Source organism: Rattus rattus, chromosome 3 (assembly GCF_011064425.1).
Source record: "Rattus rattus isolate New Zealand chromosome 3, Rrattus_CSIRO_v1, whole genome shotgun sequence".
In the NCBI taxonomy this organism is placed as follows: domain Eukaryota; kingdom Metazoa; phylum Chordata; class Mammalia; order Rodentia; family Muridae; genus Rattus; species Rattus rattus.
Genome location: NC_046156.1, coordinates 71145990 through 71151554, shown reverse-complemented (window position 1 = coordinate 71151554; position 5565 = coordinate 71145990). Strand labels below are relative to the sequence as shown.

General features: G+C 39.4%; 1 pseudogene; it reads right to left on the bottom strand.

Annotated features, from left to right (window-relative positions):
• Positions 1-4056: 4056 nt before the first annotated feature.
• On the bottom strand, positions 4057-5109 carry LOC116895444 (annotated as a pseudogene).
• Between the last annotated feature and the right edge of the window lie 456 nt (positions 5110-5565).

Below are 5565 nucleotides of genomic sequence, written 5' to 3'. Positions count from 1 at the left end.
GCCTGCCTGTGCAGCATATCGTATTTTAGGCCACTCTGAGCCTTTCATAGAATAAAAAGTAAAATGGGGTACTGGGGTCATAGGCTGTGTTGGCTTGGGATGGTTGACACCATGGATTCAATTCCCAATAGAAGGAAAAGGTGAAAGAGACAGTTTTAACATATTCAGACTGAAATAGCTGGAAGCTTAGACAAGTGGGAAGATGACGGACCTCAGTCATCAAAAGCAGGAATCAAAGTTAATTAAGAGAATAATGACAAGTAAAGCCCTGATTATACCAGAAGACCTAGCCTGTAACAATTTCTTTTTAGTAAAGACAAGACCAGTAGTTATGTCATTTGTATAAGGAAATGTTTTTTCTAATCCTTTAAAAATCAAGATAAGAGTCCGCAAGATCTATATACTTCATATAAATCATGTAATAAAGCATGAACCTTACGTCTGTATTCATAGGCTGCCTGTTAAAAGCTAAATGGGTATTCTTACCCCTCTCAACTATCATGGCCTCAATATTCTCCATAACTTGAATAAACTTTAGATGAGTTTATACCAGACAAAGACATCTCACCAACCTTTTCTTAAAGCAATTATCTCTAGGTTTCTGGTGATTCAACAGTCAGGAGCCTTTGAAAACCACTTGGTGGTCATTCCTTTATAAAGTAATCATCAAGAAAGATTGTACCTTTCCTCCCAAGCTCTGTGAGATTTGAATTCGATAAGTGACAACTAGGGATGGGAATGCCATGATAACAATGCCCACTGAATGTCCTTCAGTTACTCTCCAGGTGATCACCTCAGTACTGGAAAACTCTTTAATTGCCTGTATGGGGGAGATGAGGTTGCTTCCTCTCTCCACTTCATGTTTTGAGAAAACTCTCACTGTCTTCTGTGTGTGTGTGTGTGTGTGTGTGTGTGTGTTATTAGGGGTTTAGCTTAGAGGATATTCAGGGCAATTAAGCTGTCTACCACTGACCTATATTCTTGTTCGTTGTTTAACTTTTTTTCTTTGATACAATGTCTAACATGTAACCCAGTCACCCTGGTGTTGAACTCTAACTCAGTCTTACTTGGATTTTTGTCATCTACTAAATCGGTTTCTGGAGTAGCCAGAATTATTTGGCTGATCTCCTTTGCTTACTTAACTTGTCCTGTGCAATATTTCTTTGATACGTATATGAAATTAAGATATACAAAGCTAGAGATTAATGATTGTTCTATCACATCATTGCTATTTTTTAGGACTTAAAGCTTTGCTCACCAGTCTTGGACCAATAAACTATGTTTAATAGAATCAGTTGCTTCTTGTCTATTATTATCTATGATACTTTGAACAGGTCACCGATCTCCTAACTCATGATTTTCAACCTTTTGGAGGAGTCAGGTAGCAGATATCCTGCATATCAGATAATTACATTATGATTACTAAAATTAGCAAAATACAGCTATGACGTAGCAACAAAACAATTTTATGGTTGGGAGGGTTACCACAACATGAGGAACTATGTTAAAGGGTTGAACCATTAGGAAAGTTGAGAAGCACTGCTCTAAACATTAATTCTTCTTGGTAAAATGAAATAAACACATATTCTAGCATCGCAGACTTGCTACAAAAACTGAATTTACATATAAGCCTTAGAAATATGTAAGGCCTTTTGAACACATTATTGTGTTTTTGTCTAGCTGACTTAAAACATAATATGTAAGCATTTTAAAATCATTGTTTTTTGAAAAGAGAAATGATGAATATAGAGTCAAAAATAGGAAAAAAAGTGGAGAATATGGAAAAGAAAGAAAGGAGGAAAAAAGGAAGAAAAGAGAAAAACAAATGAAAGTGAGAGGGAAATGGGGAGAAAAGAAGGAAAGAGGGAAGGACAAACCAAAGGAAGGTTGAAAGGAGGGAAGGAGAGAGGGAGGGAGGGAGGGAGGGAGGGAGGGAGGGAGGGAAGGAGGGAGGGAGAGATTTAGAGTAGGTTTCAAGGAGTGAGAATTTAGGAGTAAGTGATAGAACAAAGTGGATGAAAACACTACAGCTCTCTTGTGTTTTGATTTTTATGCTTTTATTTTTGTGGTGCTGGGACTTGAGCTCAAGGCCTCACACATGTGAGGCAAGCACTGTACCACTGAGTTACATGCCCAGATCTATCATGCTTGTTTATCGGGAGGAAAGAGACAGTATTCCTCAGACCAGTTGTCGTCTTAGATTAGATCTGTGACTTATTTTAATCTGTGGGTAACAATTCCTAAAAGACACCTTTAGGATTTGTCATTTAAGTCAACCCATAATGCTTTCTATGGAGTCACTCGCCTGAGAATATTCATGTGATTTCTATCCCACTCACATGCCTTGACACTGAGTTCTTAGCTGTCACGGATATGTCTACATAACAGAAAAAAGGAAGGCAAAGACAAGCCAGGTTTCAAAGGTTATATAGTGTTGCAGCCTAGGTGCTGTCCAATTATATTATATAAAAAACTTTTTATCAATAAAGGGTACAATTAGGAAGCTAAGGTTAGCTCTGATTTTTGAAAACCTTTCTCCAACAAAAAAGGAGAGGAGTAGCATATTCCCTTTTCCTTGTGGCATATTGCTGAGTGACACATGAAACACTGACCAGTGAATTTAATCAGTCACAATAAAAGTCAGGAGCATATGAGCTGCCTTTGAAAGCAGAGATAAGTTTCCTACAAGCAGTGGACAGGCAGCAGAGAGCTTCTGAAGATGGCCTCCAGGAAAGCCTAAATCATGCATTCGTCTTCACAGGCCCTAAAGAGAAGAAAGGCTTCTAGACGATGTGAACTCCACTAAAAACATTGGTTCTCAATGGAAATGCTGATCATTTTGGCCTATGATATACTCCTAAGGATGTGTTATCCTGAAACACAGTAAGGCAGAATTTGTAAACCAGATTTTTTAAAAGATTTATTTATTATATATAGGTACACTGTCACTGTCTTCAGACACACCAGAAGAGGGAATCAGATCTCATTACAGATGGCTGTGAGCCACCATGTGGTTGCTGGGAATTGAACTCAGGACCTCTGGATGAGCAGTCAGTGCTCTTAACCACTGAGCCATCTCTCCAGCCCTGTAAACCAGATTTTTAAGGCTTCAGAAAACTCAAGTTTGTCTAAACTGTACATGTCCTATAGCAGAATTTAGCATGTAAATGTTATTTGTTTATTATGATGCTCTCTCTCTCTCTCTCTCTCTCTCTCTCTCTGTGTGTGTGTGTGTGTGCGCACGTGTGTGTTTATTGTGATTGTGCTTGTGTGATAAGAGAGTAAGGGATACGCATAAGAAGAGGTGAGGGTGTTAATGATTCATACCAGAGAGACACTACCTGGAAGCCATGCTTTTTATGTTTTCATTTTTAAGCCTACAGTGAATTAGATGAGATTTCATTCAATTTTGTGGTTTCACTCATTTTCAATTTACCATTTTATTTCCTTTCCCCAAGTAAATGAATCTCCTCAGAGATTTGTATGTATTCATGTCCAGACCAAGCAGACGCCAGATGCATCAGATGCATTTCAACCAAGATGATAGTGTGCCTCCCTAGAGAGTTTTCTTTTTCTAGGTTTTTGTTTTGTTTGTTTATTTATCTCTTGGACAACGCTTACTTTTTGTTGACTGAAAAATTCTCCTTAAACTTTCTTTTTTTTCTTTTGAAAAGTTAAAAATTCTTTAATTTTTTATTCCTGGTACCACTACCATAATTTATAGGGCAATATGCCTGATGTAATGACAAGAAAAAGAAAAAGACAAAGCTACAACAGGTAAAAGACCTCAGAAATGTACACAATGTAATTGACACTACATTGCATTAATCGATAGCTGCACTTTTGCAAACTGTGGCTATGACAGTCCTGAACAAGAAGGGCTTCCTGTTTAAGCTGCAGTAACTTTTCTGACTATGGGTCATCGTTCCTTCTGTGACAGATTTTTACAGTTCCTTTAATGCATTTAGGACGACTGTCTCGAAGTAACCTGCAGCTTTCCTGACAATTTCTTACTCTCTCTCCTGCTAAGAACTGTAGCCATTTGTTTGTTTTACTTTAAAACTTTCTGCTACCATATCCACCACTTCCACCTCCAGATCCATAGCCACCACCATAGCTACTGCCTAAGCTTTTTCCACCAAAACTGCCCCACTTCATGGGGCCATAATTAGATTGTTGCTGTCCACTATAATTTCCAAAGTCATTATAGTTCCCACCATCACCATAGTTACCTCCACCAAAATTTCCTCGTTCATTGTAACCATCATATCCTCCTCCTTCACCACCATATCCACCACCTTGGTTTCCATATCCTGGTCCACCACCTCCATAATCTTCTCTACTACTGTAACCAGGACCACCACCATAGTTGCCACCATCACCTCCAAATCCATTATATCCACCATCACCACCTCCATAACTGCCTCTGCTGCCACCACCTCCACCACCATAGTCTCCTCTTCCACCAAAGTTTCCTCCGCCACCACCAAAGTTTCCTCCACGTCCCATAAAGTTGTCAGATCCACCTCCACGACCTCTCTGTGATCCAGCAGACTGCATCTCTTGTTTAGAAAGGGCCTTTTCCACTTCACAATTATGCCCGTTAATAGCGTGGTGTTTCTGAACAACAATTTTATCAACTGTGTCATGATCATCAAAAGTTACAAAAGCAAATCCTCTCCTTCCCACTCTGCCTGTCTTCCATAACTTCCATGGTTTCAATCTTGCCATACTTTTCAAAGTAGTCTCTCAGATTATATTCTTCTGTATCCTCTTTAATACCACCAACAAAAATCTTCTTCACCGTTAAATGGGCACCAGGCTTTACAGAATCCTCCCTAGAAACAGCTCTCTTTGGTTCCACCACACATCCATCCACCTTGTGTGGCCGAGCACACATCGCAGCATCCACCTCTTCCACACAAGAGTAGGTCACAAAACCAAAGCCTCTGGAACGTTCTGTTTGAGGATCTCTCATTACCACACAGTCTGTAAGTGTGCCCCATTTCTCAAAATGTTCTCTTAAGCTATCATCTGTGGTTTCAAAGCTCAGATCACCAATAAAATCTTCCTCAGCTGCTCTGGTTCCTTTGGATCATGGCCCTCCATTTTGAGACTGGACTCACCTCTTCCAACTCGAGTTCAATATCCTCCTTAAACTTTCCAATCAAGAAATGCAAAGTCATGGAATTGTGGCCATGCACAGGGTTACATTTGCAGCTCTTAATCTGCTAGCTTCATGCTAATCTGCTGAGTCTCACCTGAGGTGAAGTGTTCACCTCCTGCTGTACACTGATGTCTAACACATGCACACACATCCATCTTTTGATCTCAGGTAGACACAGGTACCAAAGTCTTTCAGGATCATAAATGTCCTTTGGTGCACCCAAAGCAGTATTAGTGTAGTTCAGAAAAGACCTATAAAAACTCTCTCAACTTCCTCTACAGGCAGAGAGAAGAATAGCATCTTAAAATGAAGAAGTAATTCCTCAACAGATATCTATCCTAAAGATCTCTAAACTCTAGAAGACTAAGAAATTATTTTGTGGCTTTTATGAGTAACCA